The 27,055-nt window shown below is 41.5% G+C and overlaps 1 long non-coding RNA gene across 1 annotated transcript in view; it reads left to right on the forward strand.

The window, feature by feature from the left end:
• The window catches only part of LOC140330443 (uncharacterized), a 31,210-nt gene extending 19,896 nt beyond the window's left edge, over positions 1–11,314 (forward strand). The window contains exon 2 of the long non-coding RNA XR_011920745.1: positions 10,898–11,314. This is a non-coding gene — a long non-coding RNA (uncharacterized lncRNA). The remainder of the gene's footprint in view (positions 1–10,897) is intronic.
• Positions 11,315–27,055: the final 15,741 nt, after the last annotated feature.

Raw genomic sequence — 27,055 nt, forward strand, 5'->3', positions numbered from 1 at the left:
CTTACAGTTGATTATCCTTTATTATAACATATTCACACAATACATTCACATGTGTAAGTCATATGCCGTTTAGGAGACCCTGTCACCAACTTGAAAAATTGCAGGTAAAGGCACAGAAAAATCAAGTGTTTATATTGCCTGCTTGTAGTGTTTTTTTTTTTTTTTTCGTTTCCCATAAATTATTTATTTATTGATATTATGATTTTAGGTTTGCTAGAAAGTGTGACTAAAGAGTCAATTACCCCCGCAATGTAATTTTCTCCCCAATTACACCACATGGCTGTCTCTTTTTCTGGAAGTGGCGAACTACTGTTTGTGGTTGCCTGGCCACCCCAACCTTCCCCTCCCCTCCGTATATAATGTTTATGTAGTTACTAAAAGTAGGACAAATACTACAGAGCAGTGTTTCTCAATGTTTTTTCCATGGGGGAACCCCTGAAATAACCTCAGGTTTTCAGGGAACCCTTCTATAATTATTATATCCATAGCTCACAGTATATTAGTGTGGAGGTCTGTGGAAAGAATTCCTCTTACATGGGCCAGTGGGAAGAATGTCATCCTTACAGATAGCCGTAAGATTTTAGGGGGTCATGTTAACTGACTTCAGAGACACAAATTGAGCAAGCATCCCTGGTTCAGAAAAACTCCTGTAGACTGTCAATTGATTGACATCTTTGAGTTGATGCACTTTACATCCAAGGTGGCGACACCCAGCAGCAGTCTTGGGGCTTTTGGATATCTAGAAAAGGGAGGCTTTTACAGTGCAATAACATGCTTAAAATACAATAATGATCATATAATCTACCAGAATTGCACAGTTGGCTCAGTGGCTCGCACTCTTGCTTTTGCAAAACTGGAAGCCCAGGTTTGAAACCCAGATGGGATACTATGTGTATGTTTGTATGTTCTCCTCACACTTGGGTGGGCTTCCACCAGGCATGCTGGTTTCCGCCCACATCCCAAAAACATGTAGTTAGGTTGGGATTGGCTGTCTCAAAAATGACCTTAGACTATGATAATTACACATGACTAGCGTAGGGCCATTAGTATGTGAGCCCTTTAGAGAGACAGCTAGTGACATGACTATGTACAGCGCTGTATAATATGTTGGTGCTATAATAATACCAGTTATTAATGGGAAGATTTGGCCTGGGGACAGGTTATCTTTAAGCACTGATGTTCATGTGAGTGCAAAGTGTTAGTGGAGGCAATTGCATACCTATTGCACTAATACAAGGCACACCACACATATTGCCCATTGTGGTGCAAAGCAAGTGGATGCCTTTTTTCAGTCCACATTCCTAACACTAACAATGCAGTGATTAGACTTCCATTGGTTCCTCATGTCGCCCACTCTAGGTTTGGATCAATTTTAAAGCTGAAAGGTAATGGTTAATTCAGAATTTGCCTTTACCTTTTGCGAATAACATATTTTAAAGAAATTGTCATATTTTCTCGAATTCCTCTTTGAACCGTATCTCACGAATGTTCAGAAGTGAATTTGTACATTTCTAACAGCACTTTATGTAAATTAATACAACTTTTTTTGTAATAATTGTCAGTCGTTCTCGAATTCTAATCTCTCAGTCACTCCGCGAGACTCTTTCAAGGGACTTTCAAGTTCCCGTTCGCCATCTGAATGATTCCTTCTACTCCAATCTGCGGGCTGACAATAGCCGAGCCACTTGCCTGTGAACTGTGCGAGTTCTGCCATTTCTGAGCGTCCAGACGTGAACGGGGCCCGGCACCGGACGGATAAGGGGATGCTAAACGCTTATCGCTTAAAGACGCCTGAGGAGCGCTGATAACAAAGTGGTTGATTAGCTGCAGTTACAGGATAAATAATTTATTCCGTGCTGCTTCTTTCATGAGGGACTCACCGCTAATCCGGGAAGTCAGTTGTCGTCCCCAAAAAACTGATAACGCTCTTTCATACGGCGGCGTTTCACGTCTAAATGGTAATTTTATTTTACGCTGATGGAGCATTTTTTCTGAGCCTTAAAAGCAATGACTTGCGGGGGAAAAAAAGGCTTTAAGTGTAAATTTATCTATCGGAGTTGAACTATTTCCACTTAAAACATCTGTATTGACACGGATTGGCTTTTCTGATTAGTGGAGTTGAACATGGCACCATGCCGCTAACCAGGGAGAGAATCTGCAGTAGCAGTATTTGTAGCAAGCACATCAGTTGAGGTTATGATGTTTAAAGTGGACCTGTCATTAGATATGTATGGTGGTGTAAATGGTTGGCACAGGTACTATTGTAGGCATATGTATGAAGTACCACGATGGTGGGCACATGTTGGGGGTTTCCAATGGATTTGGTTTATTATGATGCACTTTCTCACATTTACCACCATCCTTTTCAGCTTTGGAAATTCAGTCACCTGAAATCAGAGCCCCAAATAAAATTGGAACTGGAAGACTCACTTTGGCCAGGTGCTTTGATCTCAAATCTGAATGAGGAGCAGTCATGTATACCTTAGCAAGTGTTACTGACTGAAGGTCCTCTTACGATCATTGTCTGAATGGTGAAGTGTCTCTACCATGGGCCACCAAGCCAACATATCGATTCGGGTTTGCTGGATCAACCCAGGTTCTTCTATGATAGTCTATTTTCTCCAGTCTTGTAGAACTTTAATAAATCAGGCCCATCTTATTTGTAACATCCTACATCCTTGTCTTTCTCTACTGAGATAAATAATTTATTCCGTGCTGCTTCTCTCATGAGGGATTCGCCGCTAATCCGGGAAGTCAGTTGTCGTCCCCGAAAAACTGATAACGCTCTTTCATACGGCGGCGTTTCATGTCTAAATGGTAATTTTATGGTGTTCAGTAGGTGTCACCATCAGGGGTAGTGGATATGGGCACCATACTATAATAGCAGCATGTTACCGAAGGTTGGAGACAAACTTGCCTATGAATCCACCATTGGACTGGAAAATTGGTTTGTGTTCTACATTTTTCTGATTTCAGCTTCATCACTTTGAGATTTTGCTTAAAGTTTTAAGACATCTTTGTGTCCAAAGTAGTATTTCCAAGTATGGAAAGCTGCCATTATTGCCCCTCTGGAGAGCCATATATAATCAAGTGAAATCAGTTATATTCTCCAGTCTTGGGGAGCTTTAATAAATCAGGCCCATCTTTCCCAGCTGAATGGAATATGGTAAAAGAGATGTTCTGCAGATGTCACTATCAGGAGCAGTGGATATAGGATGGTGACCAAGATCCATTGCTGTCATGGGAGGTACCATACTAAAATTGCACAACGTTACGGAAGCTAGAAGACAAGCTTGCCCTTGAGTCAGCCATTGGACTGCAGCATTGCTTTGTATTGTACATTATACTGATCAGCTCCATCACTTTGAGATTTAGCTCTAAGTTTAAAGACATTCTCGTCAAACGTAGTATTTACAAGTATGGAAAGCTGCCACTATTACCCCCTCAGGACATACTAAAAGTAAAAATCAGTTAGCAATCAGAGAATTAATGTTGAACGTTCATTCCCCAGGGGCTGTAACGAGGAACCTATTTTTTGGCTTTCTAAAAACTCTAAAATAACTCTGGTGCCAATCTACAGCCTAATTCTAATATTTCTTCTGATGCTATTTAATCCATATAAAACTGTTTCACGCTGGTCTACGATAAACATTGATTTCCATCCCTCCCCCCTTCCATGTGATGAAGGCTTTCCTCTTCCATATATCACCCTTAGCCCCCTATAGGTCCTCCGCCTGTTGTAAGCTATTTGTGATGGATGGCTATGATTACCAGGTTGTTAGCGCTTAATCTACACAACTAATTATTTCAGGTTAATTAGAAATACGTGTACAAGGAAAGTATTCTGCAGATAATCAGAGCAATGGACAGCAGAGCGGTATAAATAAGACTTGTTTGTCAAAAATCTTAGTCTTAGTACATCGTGCCAGCCTGCTGTTTCTGGGCCACGTTAAGATATTAAGCCCTTCTCTGGACAAAAATGACTTCCCCCTTTACCACATGCTGCATGTTTTTGGGTTTTTTTATATTTTTTTTACTATACACATACCAAACTTCCCATACAAGTCTCTTGGCAGAGATTTTTTTACCTGGTGCAGTGCTTTAGATGCACCATAATGTTCTGCAATGTCCAGTGCAGGACCCTGCCACTGGATAGTCAACTAAAAAATGTCCATGTCAAGCAGGCAATAATGTGCACATCAAAAGGACCCGGAAATGTTTTGGGGGCATAAAGACCTGGGGCAGCCTCATTTAAGAGTTGTATCTGGTTATACAAGGCTGGTACACAGACATGATGCACACAGGTTCCAGTAAAAATATTTTCAATCATAAAGTTTATTAGAAGAGTTTTGGGGGTACCGCCCTCTCCGTTGGAACTTGGTACTTTTATATGAAGACAAAGTGGAATAAGGAGGAGATCCAAGCAACCTTTTCCAGTTGCGAGTTTAGCAAGTCCTCCAGCCAATCACATGGCATGTGGGGTACTCTTTACCTTGTTTTTATCTGTTGGTAAGTGATCAATATTGAAGCAAACAATGATTTTATGATATTATGAACACTGCAGTCAGACTTATCCATCCTTCCCACCAATTCTCTTCTGCTGCATCTCTTTGTAGTTCTCTTCATTGGCTTCCTTTTCACTTTCGAATCCTTTGCCTTCAAATCCCTCCACAGCTCTTGTTCCAACTACCTACCTTATGCACAAATCCCTCCCCAGTTCTTGTCCCACTTACCTTTCTGCCCTGATAAAAAATGTCCCCCCTAGCGGCTCTCTTCACTCCTCCAATGACCTACTAATGACTTCCTCACTCATAACTTCATCACACGCACGACTTGAAGACTTTTCTAGAGCTGCCCCGACTATCTGGAATGTTCTTCCTCATCCTATTCGGCTTGCTCCTACTCAAAAACCCAATTTTTCAAACTTTGCTTACCCGCTTTCTTCTGTCTTTTAAAACCTTCACTACTTCACACCATTCCATATCCCCCTCCTATTGTGTGTTACTTCCCCAACCTCCTAGATTGTAAGCTCTTCGGGGCAGGGTCCTCTCCTCCTCCTGTGTCACTGTCTGTATCTGTCTGTCATTTGCAACCCCTATTTAATGTACAGCACAGTGTAATATGTTGGCGCTATATAAATCCTGTTTATTATTGATAATATTAATGATGGTTTTATGACACCTGAGCGCCATTCTCCTCCGAGCCCAGGCTGCTGTCATATCAAACTCTTATTGGATGACCAACTTGGGCGATTCAACATGGACAAAGCTCAACTCTGCATGATCACATTGCCAGAGACCATGTGAGTGTTGTCCAAAAGCTGTTTTTTTGTGCCCACCTTGGTCACTAAAGTTCTTTAAAATACTGTAAATCCCCAATTTCCATACCTGGAACTTTATCATATACAATGTTCTCCTAAGATTTTTTGCTGTAGGAGGGAGGCAGCCCCAGTATCGTGACCCAGCTTTTTAATAACCACCCGAACCGTACCGTGTAGTTACTGAAAAGTGCCAGGTGGTGCACCCAGCTAATAGGACCTAGGTATATGAAAAATATTGTTACCAATCAATCATTCCCCATTGTAAATGATCATCTTTTCAATTTTTTCCTATGTGTAGGTGGAGAGACATCTCAAAGCAAAAGGAGCATTTTATGGCAAAAAATCTGCAGCACTGAGGTGCAACAGAGGATGGAAAATTAGTATGATATTTAACAAAGCAAGGCTACAACTGAATATCTTTCACTCACTTTAATTCCCACTTAGCAGCCATTTACCCATAAGCCTTTTCTCTTCTTGCAGTGCTTCAGTAAAGAAGCAATGCAGACTGGTCTATCCTTATGGTGCTCCCTCTCTGCCTGTACATTACAGCGACGATGAATTCCCGAACACAGAAAAAATCCCCAAAACCTCACCTGTAATTGTGAGGACGCAGATGGCATTTTACAACACGTTTTCAGTCCAGTGACAACGCGTGCCAAACTACCTAACGGCACACATGTGGCACAGTTTGGTTTTATCAAAGCATTTATGATTTCAACATAAGCCGCAATTGATGGCTCAGACTCGGTAATTTTACTAATAACAGGAACAGTGGCGAACAGACGGAGACGTCCTGCCCTTTGTTTCCCGAACAATTACTGACGCCGATCTCAACCTTCAGATTAAATGCAGAATTTCCAGCAATGTAATTGGTTACAATATTTTGCTCTTTTTGTTTTTGTCAGCTGTGATTATCTCTCCGGCTCCTGGAGACACAATTATCAATATTCATATCAGCAGAAGCTTTTCTATACAAGTTCTTTTATTTACAAACCTGAACAGAATGAAAAGTAGAAGAAACACTGTGTATCCTATACAATTTTTTTTTTTTTTTTTAAATACCATCATGTCGAAAAATTACATCGTATTTGACCAGGCAAGAGTTAGATATTCCTTCAATCAACAAAGATCAGTGTTCTCCCCAGCCCTTTAGCTGGGTGCACCACCCGGCACTTTTCGGTAACCACTCGGCTGCTTTTGGGTGGTTTCTGAAGAGTTGGCTTACAATACAGAGGCTGCCACCCGCCTACAATTTCTTCCCTCCCAGACTGAACACTGACAGAAGGTGATATACTTTATTACAGCAGGTTAATAGCAGTCTCTTTGGAGGTCTGACACCGCCCCCTGCTGAGTCAATGCCACATCCCTCCAATCAGCAGGGAGCACAAGCTTTGATTGCCGAACTATAGGTCTGGCTCTGCAGGGGTTGGACCTCTGCTATGACATGACTGTCCTTTTCTTCAGCAAGCTGGCAGAGGACAGGCTTTTTCCTCTGTAAGACTTTGCATACCTTCTTTCTTTCCTGGAAACCTAAATCGTACCTACATTCAGTACACAACCTTTAAAGTAAAAATTCTGTTGGTTGTTTTTTTTTTTTTTTTGTGCAACACCCTTTTTTTTGCAGGGTGCAGCACCGCCTCATAGTTCTCAATTGTCTAGGCGATCAAAAATTATTGGGAGCGCAGAGCCTCTCGGGATACCTAAGTCATGCATCCCAGGAGGCTCTTGGGTGCTCCTCCTATGCATGCCCGAGCATGCATTCGCAGGAGCCTTTACGCACAGGAGAAAAATTCGCCAAACTCTCGCATGCACAGTGAGATCAGCAAGTTTTTTCCCATCCATCAGCACCCAATCTCATGCCTGGGTCGGGTGACGTAGGGTGAAGAACCTGGAAGAAGAGACGAAGATGGCGACGGCTCCAGGACGCATGTCAGGACGATGCTGAACCTGATGCAAGACACCCCCGGATGGATCGGACTGCCCTGCGGAACTTTTTTTTTTTTTTGGCAGTTTTTAGTTTAGTTCCTCTTTAAGATTTGTGGGTTTCCTTTTATGTATAACCTATTTCAAATCCCTAAATCTGTTTGTTGCCTTGATAAAGGGGACCATTGCATCTCCAAAACAAGGGGCCTGATTTATAAAGTTCTCCAAGACTGGAGAAGATAGACTTTTGTGGGAAAATCTGGGGGATCCAGCAAACCTGGAATAGATTTTTTTAGAAGTCATTTGCTTTTGGTGGCCAAAGTTTTCAATCTTTGATTAGATACAGTCCAGGTTTACTGGATCACCCAGGTTCTCCCATTATAGTCTATCTTCCCCAGTCTTGGAGAGCCTTACTAAATCCAGCCCAATGTTGGTATGGAACCGCAGTAAAGGGATTTTCACAAGAACAGTGTGATGATATTTTTGCCATTTCCTGTCACTGGTGTCTTTCACCACACATTTTTTTTTTATTCAGTGAGGAGCTTGTGTGGGGTAAACTTTGGATGATTTTATTTCTGTTTAAAATCCCCTTATAAGATTTCATTGGGATTCAAATTGGGGCTTTGACTAAACTGATAGTAGGCCAGTACAAACCTCCCATTCCTACAGCCATTCCCTGTTGGATTTGCTGTTGTGCTATGGATTATTACCACATTGAAAAGATAATTTTCTGGTTCATTTCAACTTTTGGAAACATGGCCTCATATTTTAATCAAGTTCACTTTGATATATTGTAGAATTCATAGTTGGCTTGATGAGCACAAGCTGACCAGATCCTGAAGCTAGAAAGCAACCCCAAACCGTACACATTTCCACCACCATGCTTTACAGTTGGTATGAAGTTCTTCTCCTGAAAAGCTCTCTTTGCTTGAAAACCATTATGTCTATTCTTACTGTAGCCATACAATTATTACTTTGATTCATAAATTAACTTCATATTGTTCCAAAAGACCTGGTTACTGTCAATGTGTTACATGGTAAACTAGCCAAGATTGCTTTTGGCCTGGGTCGGACAGTCGAAGACAAAGTAATAATCATTTAATAATCTAAGCCACTTGTGGTTTGTTTTCCTGAGTTAACCTCCCTGGCGGTATTCCCGAGTGTGGCTCGGGGTTAATTTTTAGTGCCAAAAGCGGTAACCCCGAGTGTGGAATTGCCAGGGAGTTTTAAAGTCCTACCTGGTTCCCACGTTCCAGCCATGCCCGGCATGTGCTTCCCCCGGCCGGCATCACCAGGCTACGCAGATGCCAGCCAGCATATGAGTCTCTGGCGTGTACGTTGGGGATGCGAGGCCTGGGAAGGCAGATGAAAGCCGGGTATCTGCTCGTGAGCCTTAGGCTGGAAGGCGGGACCGTGGGGCTGGTAGGCGGGCAATTTAAAATAATGAGTATTTTTAAAAAGTACCGCTTTTACATTTAAAAATACTCATTCTTCAGACCGCCAGGGAGTTTACATTAAATTGCCAGACCTCTCAAGTGATACCGGAAAACAAGGCTTTTTTACAGAAAATAAAGCTTTATGGATACTTGAGAGTTTACCTGGTGCTCTATAGGAACATTGAGATCGGCATCGATGGAGCATGCAAGTTTTTATTACTTTCTGTTCCTATTAGGAATATAATTGGCAATATATAGATATTGGGATAGAATATTGGTCAACACACTTTGCGATGCCTCCAAATTGTTGTATATTAAGAGGAAGATTATTTACCACAAGGTGTGTAGATCAGCCTTTTTTCCACCATGGTTTTACCAGAGTTCCTTAAGTTGGGGTTAATGGACGTCCTGTCTGATGGTGTTTTACCAATGATTTATAGGGTGGTATACTGCCCACCACTGTAAAGGCGTACTTCCACAGCGTAGTTATGCAGAATATGAAGTATGAATATTAAATAATGATTAGCTAAAACCATTTAAAACTTCTCAAACATTACAAAATCAATAACTTCTCTAAAAGGTTTAGTGCATATTATATTATTATATTATTGAATGAGGGTTTGCAGAAAGATGGATAGTTGTGGAGGAAAGAAAGATTTGGTTCTCCAAATTGTCAGACCCTCCAACTGGAGGACAATTGGAAGACGTGGTTACACATTTGCTTCTTTCCCAAACATGAATTCTACATTTAGGTTCTGTATTATTATTATTATTATTATTATTATTATTATTATTAATATGTATTTTTGGATTGGAGGTGGTCCCTGGGGTTCTCTTTACACACAATCCTTTGTAGTGTGTCACATTTTTTGTACATTTTTATGAAATTCCTTCCGGTTGACGAGAGATGGCACATCATGCGGTCTTGACCTGTAATCATGGGTGCTGAGTAGCTGTAAATGCAATTTATGGTGTGATGACATGACTGCCGGAATTTTATACCCCCTGAACTGTAACTGCTGCAAGGCTGGCGGATTTCATTTTGATGGTGCCCTGGGGTTTATTGTATGCTGTCATGGCACATCACAGATTTACATCTCCTTATGGATCATTTTTGTGATTTGCTCTCATCACTCTGAGCTGCCCTGGAAGGACATTTCAAATCATCTGTATTATAAGTCCCCGTCCCTCTAACCTCGGTGCTGATGTGCCATGCTAGCCCTCCCGACATTAGAAGCAGCTGGCTCTCGGCAGTCACCCTCACTGGATTGTAAGGCATTGCTTCCTTAATGGTTGCACCAGTAAGGTTTTGTTCCTCAATAGCAAGAGCTTTTTGCCGGGTTTCTGCAGATGGAGGAGCAATGCCTTACAAACAGATGAACGGCTTCTTTGGCCTGTTCAGTGCTTTTGCTGGGGAGTTGCAATTGCACCGGAATATTTGTCCGTAGGGGAAACCACCACCTCACATTATGGGCATGTGGGAAGTATACTGCAGTTCATATTACACAGCACTTTACAAAGTCCATAGTCGTCACTAGCTGTACCGCACAGGAGCTCACAATCTAATGTCCCTACCATAGTCATATGTCATTAATACAGTCTAAGGCCAATTTTGTGGAGAAGCCAGTTAACGGAACTGCATGTTTTTGGAATGTTGGAGGAAACCCATTCAAAGTGCTAACCTCTGAGCCACCACGCTGCTTTTCCATAGCTGCAGTATACTTATGCATGGTATTTCTTTTTGAAACTCTGGGACCTTTTACCAGTCCCCTCCAGCCAACTGTACCTTGAAGAGTATTCGGGATTCAGTCCTGGCTACTAGTCAGAGAGTGAATGAGGCATTTGAAAAGTAATTGTTTAGATAGAACACTTTTGATGTATGCTGTGAGATTTGCTGTCCCTTGTCACTGATTAATACATTAATTGATAGAAGGAAACATTGCAAGCACAATAATTAAATGACCGCCATGGCCACCATGCCCCGTACTTGTCAGTGATACATGCTGAGTACTGAACTGTGGCCCCTTCCCCTCTTGTGCTGCTTATTAGATTATTTCTGGTGGGCAGAGCCTATTGATTGATTGTCATGATGCATTAATTGCTGTAAAAAACTCATTGCTATGTGCACTATAGCTAAATGCACCATTTGAGATCCAGCTGGTAAAATGTTCACAGTCGTATTTTGTGATCTTTAAGTTATGTTGCTTTTATCTTCCAGAGACGTGCCAGAAAGGTGAAATGCTGCCTCATCTCCACCGGACTCTTTGTCCTCCTGGTGGTCATCATTATCATCGTTGCCTCCATCAAGAAATAGCCAAAGTGGAGACCTCCAACCCGCCTTCCCCCGTATTGGCTTGAGCACCTTGGGCCTTTGATGCTTGTAGTCCCCAAGCTTTTTCCAATCTGCACTGTGACTGTGATATGACCGACCACTGATAACTGAAACTCAGACTGATGTATAAGAACACAAGAAACTCTGCCTTGGGTTAGAGAGTAAGATCAAGCATCTGATTGGTTAGATCTAGAAATTTGATTTCCTGTGTTTTATACATCAGCCTTACTGACCTATATTGTATTTATGCCTGGAATTCTATCTATGTTATTTATGTCATAGAAAAATAAAGTATAACATGCAGCTGGTGTGTATTATGGGTGCGTCACTGGAACTGTACAAGATTTTCACTACTAATTCAGCCAAATCCTCAATTGAGTTTAATCAGCTAAAGACATTCAGTTGCATCAAAAACGTGTTCAAAACCTTTTCGTTTGAAAAATAGGTTCTCTGCAGCAAACTGCCATTGCTTTCTATGTGGAAGAAGGGGTCTCTCTGCAAAGGTTTGGCACGCCCCTGCTTAGATAGAGTTCTCCAATCAGCAAAGCTCAGCTCCCTGTAGATTGGAGAGCTTCAGTGCTGATTTATCAGGGGTGTGTCATATCTCTGCAGGGAAACCGCTGTTTCTACAAGAACAGATCTTCTTTGCTGGAAACAGGATTTCTACTGCAGCTTCTTGGATGAAAATTATAATCCTGTGCACACCTTTAATTTTGTTGTACCTAGAATAAATTTTAGTTACGCTTAGAGCTTTGTTTAGGCAATGAGGTTGCCATGCAGTTTCTGCTTCCTCATGCTAGTTAACCAATGCCTCAGGGGTGACCATACATGTAGCCCAATGGAAAATTAATGGAGTGGCAGTGAGTAGTCCAGTACCGCTCACTGCCAAATGTGCAGGTAGCCGAGCGGCAGGAACCATACAGAATCGCTTCATCCTGCTGCAGCTCTAAACTCTAAAAAAGTCAGAGTTAGAGCAAAGAATACAATACTGTAACAATGTATCCTCTTCCCAGATCAATGCCCCATCATCTGATGATACACAGTCTCCGCCATGGTGCTTTCCCTTTGCCCAGACAGGTTCTCTTTGCATTGCCCTCATCTTTCCTGCACAACAATACAAAACTCTGCTTCTCATCTGCCTAAGGATCCTGAAATAATGATAATTATTTCCCCCCCATTGAACGGGGGATGTGAAGAGGTTAAAGCAGTGTTTCAGCAGTAAATTAGGCGTCACGGTTCATTGAATGCGTTTAACATAAAATAAATCTATTTGTGTTTGCAGCCGGCAGAATTTGCTTTGTTTACTGAACCTTGATGTATGTTTAGCTGATTAGCTGATCCCCGGCTTCTACTAAAGTTATTTGGCGCTGCGGATGTTACACAGACTCTGAGGCTAATTAAAAAGGGGGGATAACCGCCGTCCCGTTAAAGGAGCTTGTTATTAAAAATACTGGAAATTAATGGGAACATTATAATGAATGAGAACATTCTGGAACAGTGGGAGCAAAGCGTAAAGAGAATGTAGGCGCTTTGTAATGAAAGCGTTCTTGGCCCTAGCAAGCGGCAAGGGATGTGCATAAACACTCAGGGTGGCTGCACTTTTGGGGGCTCCCCACGGCTGCATTTCACCATTTGCACATTAATTGCAATTCATTAGTGGAGATGCACACCACTGTACAGTTGGGGCCCCTATTCTGCACCAATCAGAATCCATCATACTGCCCTGGAAACCTGATAATGTGAACCCGTCATTAGCATCCTATAAATTGGCCCATCAGCATCCTATTAATTGGAATAACAAAAAGTACCTTAGAAGAAAAATGCTACTTGTAAGCTTGTGCTAAGATCACAGGGCCTGTGGGTGCATTAGATGGCAGAGAATGTAATGTTTTCAGACAGATGGACCCTGTCCAGTAGGCTTGCATTGACATTGGGATCTCATATACAGCATTGTGCAATATGCAAAGCCTGCCATGTGATAAGTAAATATGTTTGCCCATACTTAGAATCTGTTGTGAGGAATTTTTAGGGCGTCATCCCCAGACTTGCAGCGTCTCTATTGACACCAAATTATCAGCAAGGCAGCCAATTAAAGTAAAAAATATCATCTTCCAAGGCAATGTAAATCGCCACTCCCCAACAACCAGCACTTCCCCATGTTTTGCTGGTTTTGCATTTACCATGGCATGTATCCATTGACCAACCCAATCAAGTGCAGCAAAAAGCGCCCCCTCCCAACCTCCAGTAAGCTAAGATAAATTAGCAGAAAGCATGCCCCAGCAACCAGCAGCCAATAGAAGTGCTTCCGATTGGTTTACATTACTTGTCTAAAGGAGGAAGGTGACTAAGTTTCCAGACCCTTGATTGAGCTAGTCAATCAGCACACCTGGTCTGCGTTGATGGGTGTATGACCGGTGGCAAGTTCAGCTGCTACCCTGTTACCCTCAGGGTTGCCTAGGAGTTAACACGGGATGCATTTTAGTGAAGTTTCCTGCCCATTACAGTGCACCCCTAGGCTGGCTGGAGGCTGACTTGGTATCCTCCACCAACTTCCTACTTTCCCACTCATGTCCAGGACATCCAGTGAGTATTGTAAGAACCCAGCCTAGGAATGGTGATGGCCCTTTATAATGGACAAAACAGGTGTACAAACCTACGAACTTAGGCCAAGGATGGTGGAAGGTCTTTATTATTGGCACAGCAGGTATACAGACCTGAGAACTTAGTACAAAGATAGTAGGGACCCATTATAATGGGCCAGGCTGGTGTACCGACCTGGGAACAGTACATTTGGAAGCAATGTTAGTAAAAAAAAAAACCCATAATGGACAACACAGGGGCACAGACCCAGGAACTTAGAACTGGGATAGTTGGAACACCTTATAATAGGCACAGCAGGTGTACGGACCTGAGAACCTAGTACAAAGATAGCAGGGGGCCATTAAAATGGGCTGGGCAGGTATACTAACCTGGGAATGGTACATTGGGAAGCATTGTTAGTAAAAACCACTTATATAGGACAGGGACTTATATAACACAGGGACAAAGACCCAGGAACCTTAGTACTGGGATGTTTGTAACCCCTCATAATGGGCACAGCGAATGTACAGACCCAGGAACTTAGCATAGAGAAGATGGGAACACCTCATAATGGGATACATACTGAAACTGGATCTAGATATCTCATCAATAGAGGCCCTGAGAGATGTATAGACTGTAGCAGAGCCAGGAACTATGGCATGGAAGTCTCGTCGTATCTAAAATATTAAGGAGCCTAGGACCAACTAAGCCTACAACGCTCCACTTTAAATAAAGATCACTTTTGGGTGAGTTGACTCTTTAAAAGAGGCCTCCCTCCTCTGCACAGGTCAGCTTCTTCTCTACAGATGCACAGAGAACAAAAAGAAGGCCGCCGGTTCCTATTGAAAAGGCTTTAATGTAAGTTTTGTTTTCTTGTAAGTAGTTGTAGCCAATTTTATCTGTCTCAGCTCCCAAAGTACTTAGAATTCCTCCCTTGCTTGACATGAGAAAATATTAGCTCATCCTTAATGCAGGAGTCCTCATTCCAGTCTTGTTCTCTAGATGGGAGAGGCATTCTGGGTAATATATAAACTTAATGAATGCTGTTAACAATGTCTGACATTAATAGTTTCGTTCCGTGAAATTTCCTTGTCACTTTCTGTTATTCAATCAATAGCGATAGAGAAAATTTACTTACTAACCTGTAGTTTACTGTCCTGCTTAATGGCCATAAAATGCGCTCAGTCTATTTGTTGGTGAGAGTTTGGCCTAGGAGTAAATTGCCTTATGTTTATTTTATATTTTCCAGACATAAATAATGCATCATCTTAGTTCCTTAACAACACTCATTTAAGTAAGTGCTCGGGCCGCTGTGTTTTATGGGCTTTATTAGGATCTTGATTGGAACACTTCAGAGCGTCGCCATGCACAGGAGCGGCGCTTACTTCTACCAATGAGTGTCCGGTTTTATGAAAAATTCTAACATTTTGTAACTATTTTGGGTAATATAGTTAAGCTTATTAAAACTGGGCGCCATGCAAATAGATAAATATGCAGATAAAATTCAGATATGGGAGCTGTTTTAGCTGCGGAAGAATTTGCATTTCTGTCTTAAGATATACACAACCTTTAGCACAGCCCCATCTGGCAGGGAAGAGGACCGGATTTTTGTATAGTACACTTAGGTAATAATTACCTGGCTTGCCCCACCCCCAGCCTGTGATTGGACAGTTAAAGGAGAAGCAGCAGACACATGAGTTCACTTATCACTAGCCCTCTCCTCGTATCGGCATTCTTCTTCCCTTTTAGCCTGAAAATCATCATAAAGGGAACAAGAGGCCTTTCAGGTCAGATTCAGGACATATACCTCATGCATTTTAAAATGTAATAATGGACAGAACTGCATTAGGCTGTTTTCAGCTGTAAAGGAAAATGGAATATGTGGGTTTCTAATGTTAACCTTCTTTTGAGTTACCTTGCTGTCGTGCTGATTCAATGGCTTATTATTCATTAGTCATTGACCTGAACCATGGTCTGCAAACTCAGAAGCAAGTCAAATTTGGAAAAATGGCTTGCACATGAGATCAATGTGAGATCGGTTTAGGGTTAGATGGAAATCAGTGAGTGCATTGTGAACTCTTTGACAAACTATCGTGGCTTGTTTTGTGGGTAATAAACTGGATGATAAACAAATAAATGATCTGTGATGAATAGTGGGTTCAATTATAACAACTACGGTGGAAACCTTCCATTATGAGGCAGTGGAAAATCAGTCTGTGGTCGTTGGAGGATAAGTTTGAGGAAGGTTGGACATTTAAAATAGAGAGGCTTTTTGGCATGCACGTGTTTACTTGTAGAAAGTTACAGGTAAGAAACATTCTTAATCCAATAAATAAATGAATTAGGCCAATCTGGCACTAGACATATCATACTAAAACCTCAGAAAGACTAGCATATTTCAATATTAACAGTATTTCACGTAGGTGATCGCTGTCATCTTAGTATTTTCTGATGCATTTCGCCCTCTTTTTGCCTCTTAATATTAAATGTTCTATATGAGCCTAGGGCTGGCATTCCAATTACATGGTTAGGTAGGTTGGAGCTTGGTTTGCTGTTACTTGGGCATCAGTTTGAAGTCAATGCCTTGAAGAAACTAAGATGGTCATCAAGATCATAAAGGATTTCCCTGGAGGAAGACAAACTGAATTTGAGAGAGTCAGAATGTCCTCAAAGAAGAATGTCATGAAGAGACGTTGATTTGGATTGAATTGGTTTCCTCTTGACCCGTGTTCCAGGGATCTCCGCAGTCATTTCAGGCTGAGAAAGAAATCTGCTTTCCAGATCTGCAGGTCAGTGATATTCATCTTACTTCTGATTTGTAATGCCTCAGCCACCCACCTTACAAAACTTTAGCCCTGCTGGGCCCTTTCACATGTCTAGACCCTTTTTCAGAAGTCTGGACTGCTTTAGGTGTAGCTATGCCCTTATTTGAAGTAGGTGAGACATTGGTTTAAAGTTTGTAGGAGATGACATTGAGATATGACATAGAGTTTGAGACTTGTTTGTAGCCAGTTTGAGTTCATGTTGTGCTCAGTGGAAGGTCAGTATGATCGTTGTAGGAAGGAGTTAGGGTAAAGCAACATAATGCACAAAAAGCTAAGTTATTACATCTGTTAATAGAATATTTATAATCTATGCTTTAAAAACAATAATAAACCAAAAAACAATAAATGAAAAAAAAATCCTAGATCACTATACAGAAGAGGACTACTAAGAAGGGGATCCTAATCATCAATCAGCACAGCAGTATCGGCCTGTTTTCTAGCTGTGGGGTTCTCTGTGTTTAAGTATTATGTTTTGTGAATTAACAACAGTTTGAACTTCCAAACTAATTAAACAAAAATCTGCCCCTGCACAGGGTAGAGTCATCTTCTTTAAGTTTTCCATGGGTTTGATGGAAGGATTGCTCTGTGCAGAAGTGAAGGGGATTGATTAGGTTTTCAAACTTGATTCCCGTATGTTTGTTTTTACATAATTGCATTGATTGTAGATGGGTCTTGAGGGGTAATAAGTGAATCTGGCCTTTTAGGTCTGCTCCAAGCTACCAAGGTACAAAGGACCACTGTTTTGGCCAAATTGATCAATGACCTGTTTATAGATCACCCATGGACATTTTTGAGGAAACAGTGGTTCAAACCGACCCCAAATATTACCCTTCCTTCAGCTTTGCGTCTGACCTTTCCCTCCAGAACTTTGCACCACCAATTAAAACCACTTATGCCAGCCTTGATCCCTGAAGTCAATGGTTGAACATACAGAGGTCCTCCCAGCCTTGTCTACGTATTTGCAGAAGTTGAGGTCATCTGCACAGCTTTGAGGTTTTTTTTGAAGAATATCTGTAACACGAGGAGTTTCGGCCAGCCGCCCAGAGTTTTGCTTACAGCAATGGAATAGATTAGAAAATGGTGAATAATTCATAGAATAGTTTTAGATTATCAAAGCTCCACCAAATACATATGTATGTGGCCGCTCTCTGCTTCCGTTATCAGCATGGTTATGGGAGGAAGGGGTGCACTTTGAGCAAACGTGTCAGCAATACGAGGCTAGCAGAATGTAAAAAATGTTCTCTTAATTCTACAAACAGGCAAAGTGCAATGGATAAGACTTCTCTATGGGCATAAAGTCTTATCCTGCCATTGGACAGATTGGTGATACTTGTGCCGGCAGCATCAAGGTCATCCAAGGTCATTAGCCGGAGAACGTTCATTGACAGGGGAACATGCTGCAGAAAATTCTATGACAAAATTTGCTCCTTGGAAACATCATCAGCATTCACCCTGAACACCTGTAGGATATGTGATGCTATAATTATAATGTGTGCTGCTAATGTGAATATATATTGGAGATCAGTGATATGATGAAATTGGTGTCGGAGCTGGAAAAGTTGAAGAGGGGGAAAATGATTCTGAGCTCCAAATATATAAATGAAGCTGGTGTGACCTCGCTGGGTACATGCATGTTCTAGGTATTAAAATCGAAGGATTATCTTGACATCCAGGCAAAGGGCATTTTCAGCAACATCAATTTATGTATTTCTCAAATGACAGGTTTTGTTTAAGACCCAGCGATGGGCAAAATTATAAAATATAAGTTAGGTTTCTTGCGTCAGAAAAAAAGTGTGTTGTACTGAGCTATTTTAGGGGCTGATAATGATGTCTGTGTTGATGCAATTATTTTTTTGTTGAACACTAATATTAAACACAGCCATGTTTTTGAATGGAGTGAAAAGTGGGGACCTTACCCTGTAAAAAAAAGTGTCTTTCCAAGACAGGGGTGTGCTAACAACTTACCAAAACAGTAAGATCCCCTTTAGACCTGTCCTGCCCATCAATAAGTGTTATAGCACATTATGGCAGTTCATTTATTTGCAATGGGCTGCCAATGCACCTCAAAAAATGATCTGTTTTGAGAATGCATCATTGCACCATATTTGTTGGGTTGTGGTGTGCTGCAGCATAAATGCATTGCCCAATTCTGCAGTAGTGCAATCATGTGCCATCCTATTCTATGAATGGCACAGCAAACTGTCACGTTAGCACGCATTGTGTTGGTGTGCAGAAGTATGCTCAACAGCAATACACAGATCTTGAGGGAGCCCAAAAGCAAGATACCCCTAAATCTACTGAATCCTCGTTGCATAATATGTATTGTATGATTAATATATTAGTATAGAGTTGCCATTCCAAGATAGCACCAAGCATAGCAAATACAAATCATTGGAATCCTTGGAGGTATCAAACCCTATGATAGCCAGATATGACCTCCCAGTCCCATAAAGGGTGAAGTGGACCCCTACTTTTGGGTGAACTATTTCCCATCAGGCAAGCAAGATGGCCAAAGATTTTATTCAGGAAGAAAATGATAATGATGACAGCGGCACCCTGTGATGGAATGGGGACAGGTGAGTATCTTAGGTTTAGGTCCACTTTAAGCATTAGTAATTCTGTAATTATATCCGCACTCCTACCTTCTCTCCAATAAATCTGCCGTTTTGTCTGGCACAGTTGTACCGGCTCCTTTCCTGGACTGAATTTCCTTTTTATGATTTCACTGCACATTGTGAGTTTCTGACAATGTTCATTAGAAGCTGCAGCAAGTCAGAGCCCCCGCCCCATGTCCTTGCTGGAGGATGTCCTCCATCATCTAGACTCTCCCTCCCCAACCTGACTGTCCCTGGCTAATTCTTTACACTGATTAGATTTTGGTTCTTCCAGTCAAGAAGACTCAGTACCACACGTGGGCACTACCTAGGGCCGTTTGCTCTTTTTAGGAACCTATGTCCAAACTGTTTCAATGGCCATAATTCTCCTGAATTTCAATGTGAGCAGAGAGGCTTGGTGATGACATTACTGGGTTAATCATAATGAAAATGGAAACATATCATTTGCATTACCAGATGATGGGGGAGCCAAGGAAAGCAAAGTATAAGCACAGAAATCTTCAGCCTCTAATTCCGAATCTTTGGAGTCACCACAATGAACATCATAATATCAAGAAATCCTAATAAAAATGTATTCTAGAGATGAACAAATCATAAAAGAGGTGAGATCTACCCAACCCCAGAACACAATGCTGTGCTTAGATGTGAGGAGTCCCAGGGAACAATGGTCTGTAATGGACACGGTGCACTCGAATACACAGTATGGATGAATGCCGAACACTCCATGCGACCCCATCTAATGAGAACAATCCCGACAGAAGCAGGCACATGTTTACAATGGATGCAACAGGGTTGGAGGAATAGAGATTATTCACTTAGCGACAGTTCACTGTGTTCAGTAAACATAAAGTGTAACTATATGGTAACCCTTACAATGAACTTCTTTTATTTGCTCCATTTTGGTCCGTTAAATATTTGTTTGAAGAAGTTATGCTATAGCTACCTAAATAAATTGCCATTTGTTAGCCAGAAATGTTGTGTGCTTATATCAGCCTAGGTTCTCTCTGAGGACCAGAAAACACCTCTATGAATGAGAAGAGGACAAGGGAGGTGATCTGTTATCTTGTCCTAGGGTGACAATGCCGCAAAGTTAGACGGTCAGCCTAGGACAGGACCTGTGTTATGGGCAGGGTCCCCAGGTGAAGATAAAGAAAAAAGAATAGCCACCACATCCAAGGACTGGAAAGTTCCAATTCAATACATTTGCAATCTTGTGTTTAGATACTTTCCTGAATCATGCTAATCCTGGTTTTGATTTCCCTCCCCCATGATTGGGTATTTAAAGTAAACACATGCTCCACTTCTTTAAAAAATTCACATTGCTAAGTGAACAACCTCTACTGCTTCAGTAGCTCAACACAATTGTATAACAATACACAAAACCAAAAAGAGAAAAGGTCCCTGACATTACTGCCCCACTTACATAAGTCAATGCAAATATTACATTTTTTAACGTTTTATTATAATTTATTGCACAAAGTAAGATTTCAAGTAACATACTAAATCAACATACCTCCCTCCTCCAAAAAAATACGCCTAAAAACGTATACACCTAATAAAATAAATAATAAAGTAAAAAATTTGGATAATATTGTCCCCGACCTAGGATGGCTCAATGTCAATATGCCCAGTTGGTTGTAAGACTTGGCTCTATATCACTAAACTAATGGATGCAAAATGAACAAAAAACTAAATCTCTAAAACAGAGATAGAGAAAAAATCTGAATAACTGTAATCTGAAGGTTCAGCATGTAATAAAGTTCTACTATTTGAATTAATAATAATATATCTTATATATCTATATGTACAAATGTCCAAAAGAGTCAATACACATAAAGGTGAAAAAAATAAACAAAATCAGTAAGTTAGGTATTCTACTGAAAAGCTTGAATTGAGGAGGGATGATGAAGACCCGGGTCCGTACATGGGGGTATGTCACAACTGGCCCCATCTAGAAGCAAGCTGCTTTCCCAGAAGCCAGCATTAAAGACGACCCAATGAATAGTCCAGGGAAGTATGGGGAACATTTTTATACTTTAAATAAAAGTTTTGGGGGTGATTTCAATGCATTTCACTCGCAAAACGGGATATTGGGCCTGGATAAGGCTGCCAGTAAATGTTGTGCTGTATATTTGCAGCTATTTGGGATCCAGGCCCGGAGGGTCCTGGAAGAATGGGTGGGCCAGGCAATATAGGAGGGTTCTGGTGCACCTCAACATTGATGATAAAAGGAAGCTTTGAGACTTGGGAAGAAGGTCAGGTGGCTCAGATGGACAGTCTGGCTGTAGCCCGCATGCTGGGAGAGCCCAGGAGGTCGCCCAAAGCTGAGGTCTGGGAGGAAGAGGAGGCTAAATTTGTGTTTTTCTGTCATTCTGTATTGACTCTTATCTCCTGGGAGGGAAAACCCTGGAATTTGTGAGGATATAGTAATTTTAGCAGGGGTTCCCCCATGTTGAAAAGGTCAAGAAACACTGCTTTAGACTAATTAACAGAACGAAACTATTGTAGTGCACACATTATAAAACGGCTGCATTTGTGTTCTATACCAGGCTGTATTAATAGCTGTCAGGAGAATATATTTCCAGATATAATGCATTAATGACCCATACAAATATTAATGAGCTTACACCATATATAGAGAAATCAGGACATTTTTCCTCCTGCTGGTAAACCCCCTAGTGATGGTGACCTCACAATTCTATCTATAGAGAGGAATCAGGACCTCATTTCTCCTATTAGTGACCCCTCCAATGATGGTGACCCCACAATTCTATCTATATAGAGGAATCAGGACCTCCTTCCTCCAGCTGATGACCCCTCTTGGTATGGTGACCCAACAATCCTATCTATATAGGAGAATCAGGACCCCTTCTTCCTGCTGGTGACCCCTCCAGTGATGGTGACCCCACAATTCTATCTATATAGGGGAATCAGGACCTCCTTCCTCCTCCTAGTGACCCCTCCAGTGGTAACCCCACAAGTTTATTAATATAGAGGAATTAGGATCTCCCTCCTCCTGCTAGTGACCCCTCTAGTGATGGCGACCCCACAATTCTATCTATATAGGGGAATCAAAATTCATTCTGCCAAAGTGAAGCAATTTTAAGATGGAAATCTCTTGGTTGCTTCACACAAGAATGAAAGGACCAATCAGGTCTATGTTTCCTTAAAAAATAGCCTACCAATCAGTGGCAGTCAAATAAATGCAATCTGAGTAAATTCCGAATCATATTTTAGCTGGAAAATTGGGAAAATCATCCAATGACAGGTGGTTGCAGTACCATGCTTTGCTCAATCCTCTACAGAAGGCTACATCAATGTCTTCCCCTATAAAAGTCGTAGCATAGCTAGAAAAGGCACCACTGTGCTGGTTAGACAGGAATACAACTTGGAACAGCTAATAGGAACAGATTATTATTTAAAGAGAAGAATAAATAATTAATAAATAAATGAATACATAAAGGGGTAGAAGGAGTTGTGATGGGGCCATTTTCAGCTACTAGTCAAGGATATAAGGTTGTAGCTAATGTGGACAGATAAAAAGTAGTTAAAGATAGTAAAATCACTGCAAACATTTCCAATTACACACAGGCAATTTTTACCCATCGTTGCTAATACAAGTCACCTGTTTTCCTCATCTTTTGATTAAGTGAAATTACAGCAATTATTTACAAGTAATAAGCAGGCAATTTATTTCTGTTGTTGCTTATAACATTGGTCTGTTTTTCATTCTGTCAGAGTAAATGTGTTGACTCAATTGTGATAATTGAAAATATGATCATCTGGTTTAAATAAGATTGGCAACAAGAGACCAGCAGCTACTAATGAATCATCAGCTCAAACTAAAGCTCTTGGGTCTGGATGCAAAGTTCACCAAACTAGGGTTAACATCAAGAGGAAGGGCCCTATCAGTACCACTACTAAGCACACCACCAGTGGCAGCAGACACAAAGAGGCCCATTTATGCATGTTTTTCCAAGGTAGCAAGAAGCAGATTCTACCCAGCCAAGCTTTGCCCCTCACCTCAACCAAAGTAGGGATCTGAGCACAGTGAACTTGATACATTACCCAGGAACCAGGGAACCTCTGCTTTATCTGCAACATTCATAACTACTTCTGTCTTAGAAAATAGAGACAAGTAGTTTGTGTGAATCACAGGAAGCAAGAACTGGTGAGTAGGGATGAGCAAGCAAGTTTTTAAATCTCGTGGCAAATTCGGCCGTTCTCGCTTACCGAAATTGTAAGCAAAACCGGTGTAAATTCGCCGATCAAGCGCTGGCTGCATTCATTGATCAGCTAAGTGTGCGATCCCCAGCACTAGAGGTTTAATGGGGACAAGTCTTCCTATTCATAACCTTTAGTGCTCTCTGATTGGCCGAGGAAAGCTTTCCTCAGCCAATCAGAGAGCTAATCACTTTCTAGTGCCCGGGGATTACAGATAGGACGATTCCCAGGGCTGCACGAATGATTGCAGCCCTGAGAATCCACTGCGATCCTGGGGCACTAGAGGTTAATTAACCTCTAGTGCCCAGGGATCGCAGTGTAACTGCAGATGAACTCTCAATGGAGTTTCTCCATTGAGAGTTCATCTGCAGTTCATTTTCCATGGTCACCAGGCTGATAAGTACAGCCTGGTGACTGTGGGAACTTTGCAGGCACATCTGATTGGAGGAGGCACGCGACAGCCTCCAATCAGCTGTGATTGCAGGTGAACTCTCAATGCAGTTTCTCCATTGAGAGGTCATCTGCAGTTCAGTTCCAATGGTCACCGTGGGAACTAAACTGCAGATGAACTTTCAATGGAGAAACTTCATTGAGAGTTTATCTGCAGTTCCACTGTGATCCCCGGCACTAGAGGTTAATCAGTACATCAACTAAAGGAAATCAGTTCGCCGAAATTTTGCGTACCCATCAGAAGTTCGAGGAAATGCCAGAAGCATTCTCGCTCATCCCTACTGGTGAGTTGAGAAGAGCAGTTTGATGACACCTAACATTTATTCAACCCAAAGCAGCTACAAAATCTGGGGAGAAGAGCATTGACAGTAACATATTTGTTATTCATTGTCTTGGTTCTGCAGCTGCTTCTGCTGGTGGCACCAATGACGACGCTGCTGGCCATAATGGCGGTACTGATGGTGGCAGTAATGGTGGTGCTAATAGTAGTAGTGGTAATGTAATACAATAAAACATATCTTAAAAAAACAGTGTACAAGCAGGACTTGGTGGCAAATTTTTGGTGTAGTCTGGATCAAGGTCAGATTATGATGATAATGTTGTTCTGGACAGGACATGGGAACCAGCTGATTTATAGGACAGTGGTAGGTATGTAATGTAGGTCCAGGGCACTAAAAACCCATAAAAATCAAGGTTATGGAAGGCAGGGCTTCCCAAAAAGTTTGCAGGTCTCTTCCCAGTGAAGCTGGAGATGCTTCTGTCTCCTGCACAGCCCTGAGACCTTCAAGTCAAAGGGGTTTAATTTATCAGGTGTCCCTGTATAGACATTTCCTATGCCATCTCTTTCTCCCAACCATTGATAATCATTTCTTTATCATTTGTGCAGGCCCTGACAGCCCTCTCTAGCATAACAGCCTGAAATATCAAAGCCCTTCAAGGCTGGAGAAGATAGACTATCATGGGTGGACCCAGGTGATCCAGCAATGCTTTGGTAATCTTAGGGACTCCAGTGGTGGCTCCACTGGCACTCTAAGTTCACAGCCGTTGATGCAGATTGTCAGTTCGGAGGATAATGATCAGTGTAGCTTTTTGTATTATATTTTACTATACCAGTAGTCATAGTCAGTGGGACAATAAGCAGCACCCGCCAGAAGCAGACCTTTCCATTTTTCATAGGACTGACCCATTAATTAGCTTTTATTTCACTGCAAAGTGAACCTTTGAAGCTTTTTCTGCAGTTTAGAATCTAAAGATTTCTCAGCTTGTCGGAGGGAACGTTACAGATAACTTATGATCACTTCAAATCTTATTCCAATGTTTGATGTTTATTTTTAGCCGCGTTGAATTACGGGGGGGATTTTTTCTCCCCGGCTAATCCTGAATAAAGATGATGTACTGAATGAAGTGAGCTCTTGACATTCCGCCTACTTTGGGACTTTGTTAAATCTTTATCCTGTTTAAACCCTGCTGAGAGTGCTGCCCAGCATTTCTGCAATTTGCATTGCCAATTCTGTCCCGTGTCTAAACGGGCGTCCTTATCGTCATCAAATTGCTGTACGGCTTTATTATAGAAAGGGCGCAGAGTTAATGAAATCGGCATTAAACATGTATCAGCATTTTGCAGGATTACAAAAAAAAAAAATCTTCTAAGCATTAAAATATTTTAGATGCCACTGCAATTTTTTTTGTACACATGCAGAGCCCCTGTGTGGACATTAATATATTTTGAAAAAATTTCAGAATGTGCAGAAATTCTTTTATTTTGTACGGATCTCGGCTTTGCATGTTGTCTGAAGAGAAGAGATGCTCGACCTTTTTATGCTCAGGACCTCAAATGTCAGAAAATGGATTTCTGGGAGCCCAAAATGTCAGTTTCTTATTGTTTTGACAATCCATAGAAAATGCGTTTCATGATAGCATTTTGCATGTAAGAGTTTGCAAGTTTTTACAGTTTGTTTCGAGGTTCTGATATGACTTAAAGTGAATTCTACATTCCGCTGCCAGTAAGCTGCTTGTGCAGGTAAAGCAACTCTGTGTTGCTTGCATAAAAACTGTCCCTTTGCCAAATCCACTGACCTACAATTGCAACAGGGCCCCTTTCTCTGGAGCAGGGGCAATTTTAAGCATAAATAGTTGTCTAGGGCACCACCTAGTGGGTGGTTCTCCTGCAGGCCTGCCAGCCTACTCCACATCCCTCCTACTCCTTCCTTCATAGTTGTGGCATCCAAGAGATTCGGCTGTGACCTACAGTTAGGTAAATAAATATTTGGACAGAGACAACTTTTTTCTAATTTTGGTTCTGTACATTAACACAAATAATTTTAAATGAAACAACTCAGATGCAGCTGAACTGCAGACTTTCATCTTTAATTCAGTGGGTTGAACAAAACGATTGCATAAAAATGTGAGGAACTAAAGCCTTTTCTATACCACTATATATCACTTCATTTCAGGGGCTCACAAGTATTTGGACAATTGACTCAGAGGCTATTTCATGGGCTGGTGTGGGCAATTCCTTTGTTATGTCATTATCAATTAAGCAGATAAAAGGCCTGGAGTTGATTTGAGGGGGGAAAGCTTGTATTTAGAAGATTTTGCTGTGAACAGACAACATGCGGTCAAAGGAGCTCTCCATGCAGGTGAAACAAGCCATCCTTAAGCTGCAAAAACAGAAAAAACCCATCCGAGAAATTGCTACAATATTAGGAGTGGCAAAATCTACAGTTTGGTACATCATGAGAAAGAAACAAAGCACTGGTCAACTCAGCAACGCCAAAAGACCTGGACGTCCATGGAAGACAACAGTGGTGGATGATGGCAGAATCATTTCCATGGTGAAACCCGTTCACAACAGCCAACCAAGTGACCAACACTCTCCAGGAAGTAGGTGTATCGATATCCAAGTGTACCATAAAGAGAAGACTGCATGAAAGTAATACAGAGGGTGCACTGCAAGGTGCAAGACACTCATAAGCCTCAAGAATAGAAAGGATAGATTGGACTTTGCTAAAAAACATCTAAAAAAGCCGGCACAGTTCTGGAAAAACATTCTTTGGATGATTCAACCTTTACCAGAATGATGGCAAGAAAAAAGTACGGAGAAGGCGTGCAACAGCTCATGATCCAAAGCATACCACATCATCTGTAAAACATGGCGGAGGCAGTGTGATGGCTTGGGCGTGCATGGCTGCAAACAGACAGTGTTTATCCATGATGTGACACAGAAGCAGCCGAATGAATACTGAGGTGTTCAGAGACATATAATGTCTGCTCAAAATCCAGCTAAATGCAGTCACATTGATTGGGAGGCGTTTCATAATACAGATGGACAATGACCCAGAACATACAGC

The sequence above is a fragment of the Pyxicephalus adspersus genome, chromosome 5, assembly GCF_032062135.1.
Source record: "Pyxicephalus adspersus chromosome 5, UCB_Pads_2.0, whole genome shotgun sequence".
Lineage (NCBI taxonomy): Eukaryota > Metazoa > Chordata > Amphibia > Anura > Pyxicephalidae > Pyxicephalus > Pyxicephalus adspersus.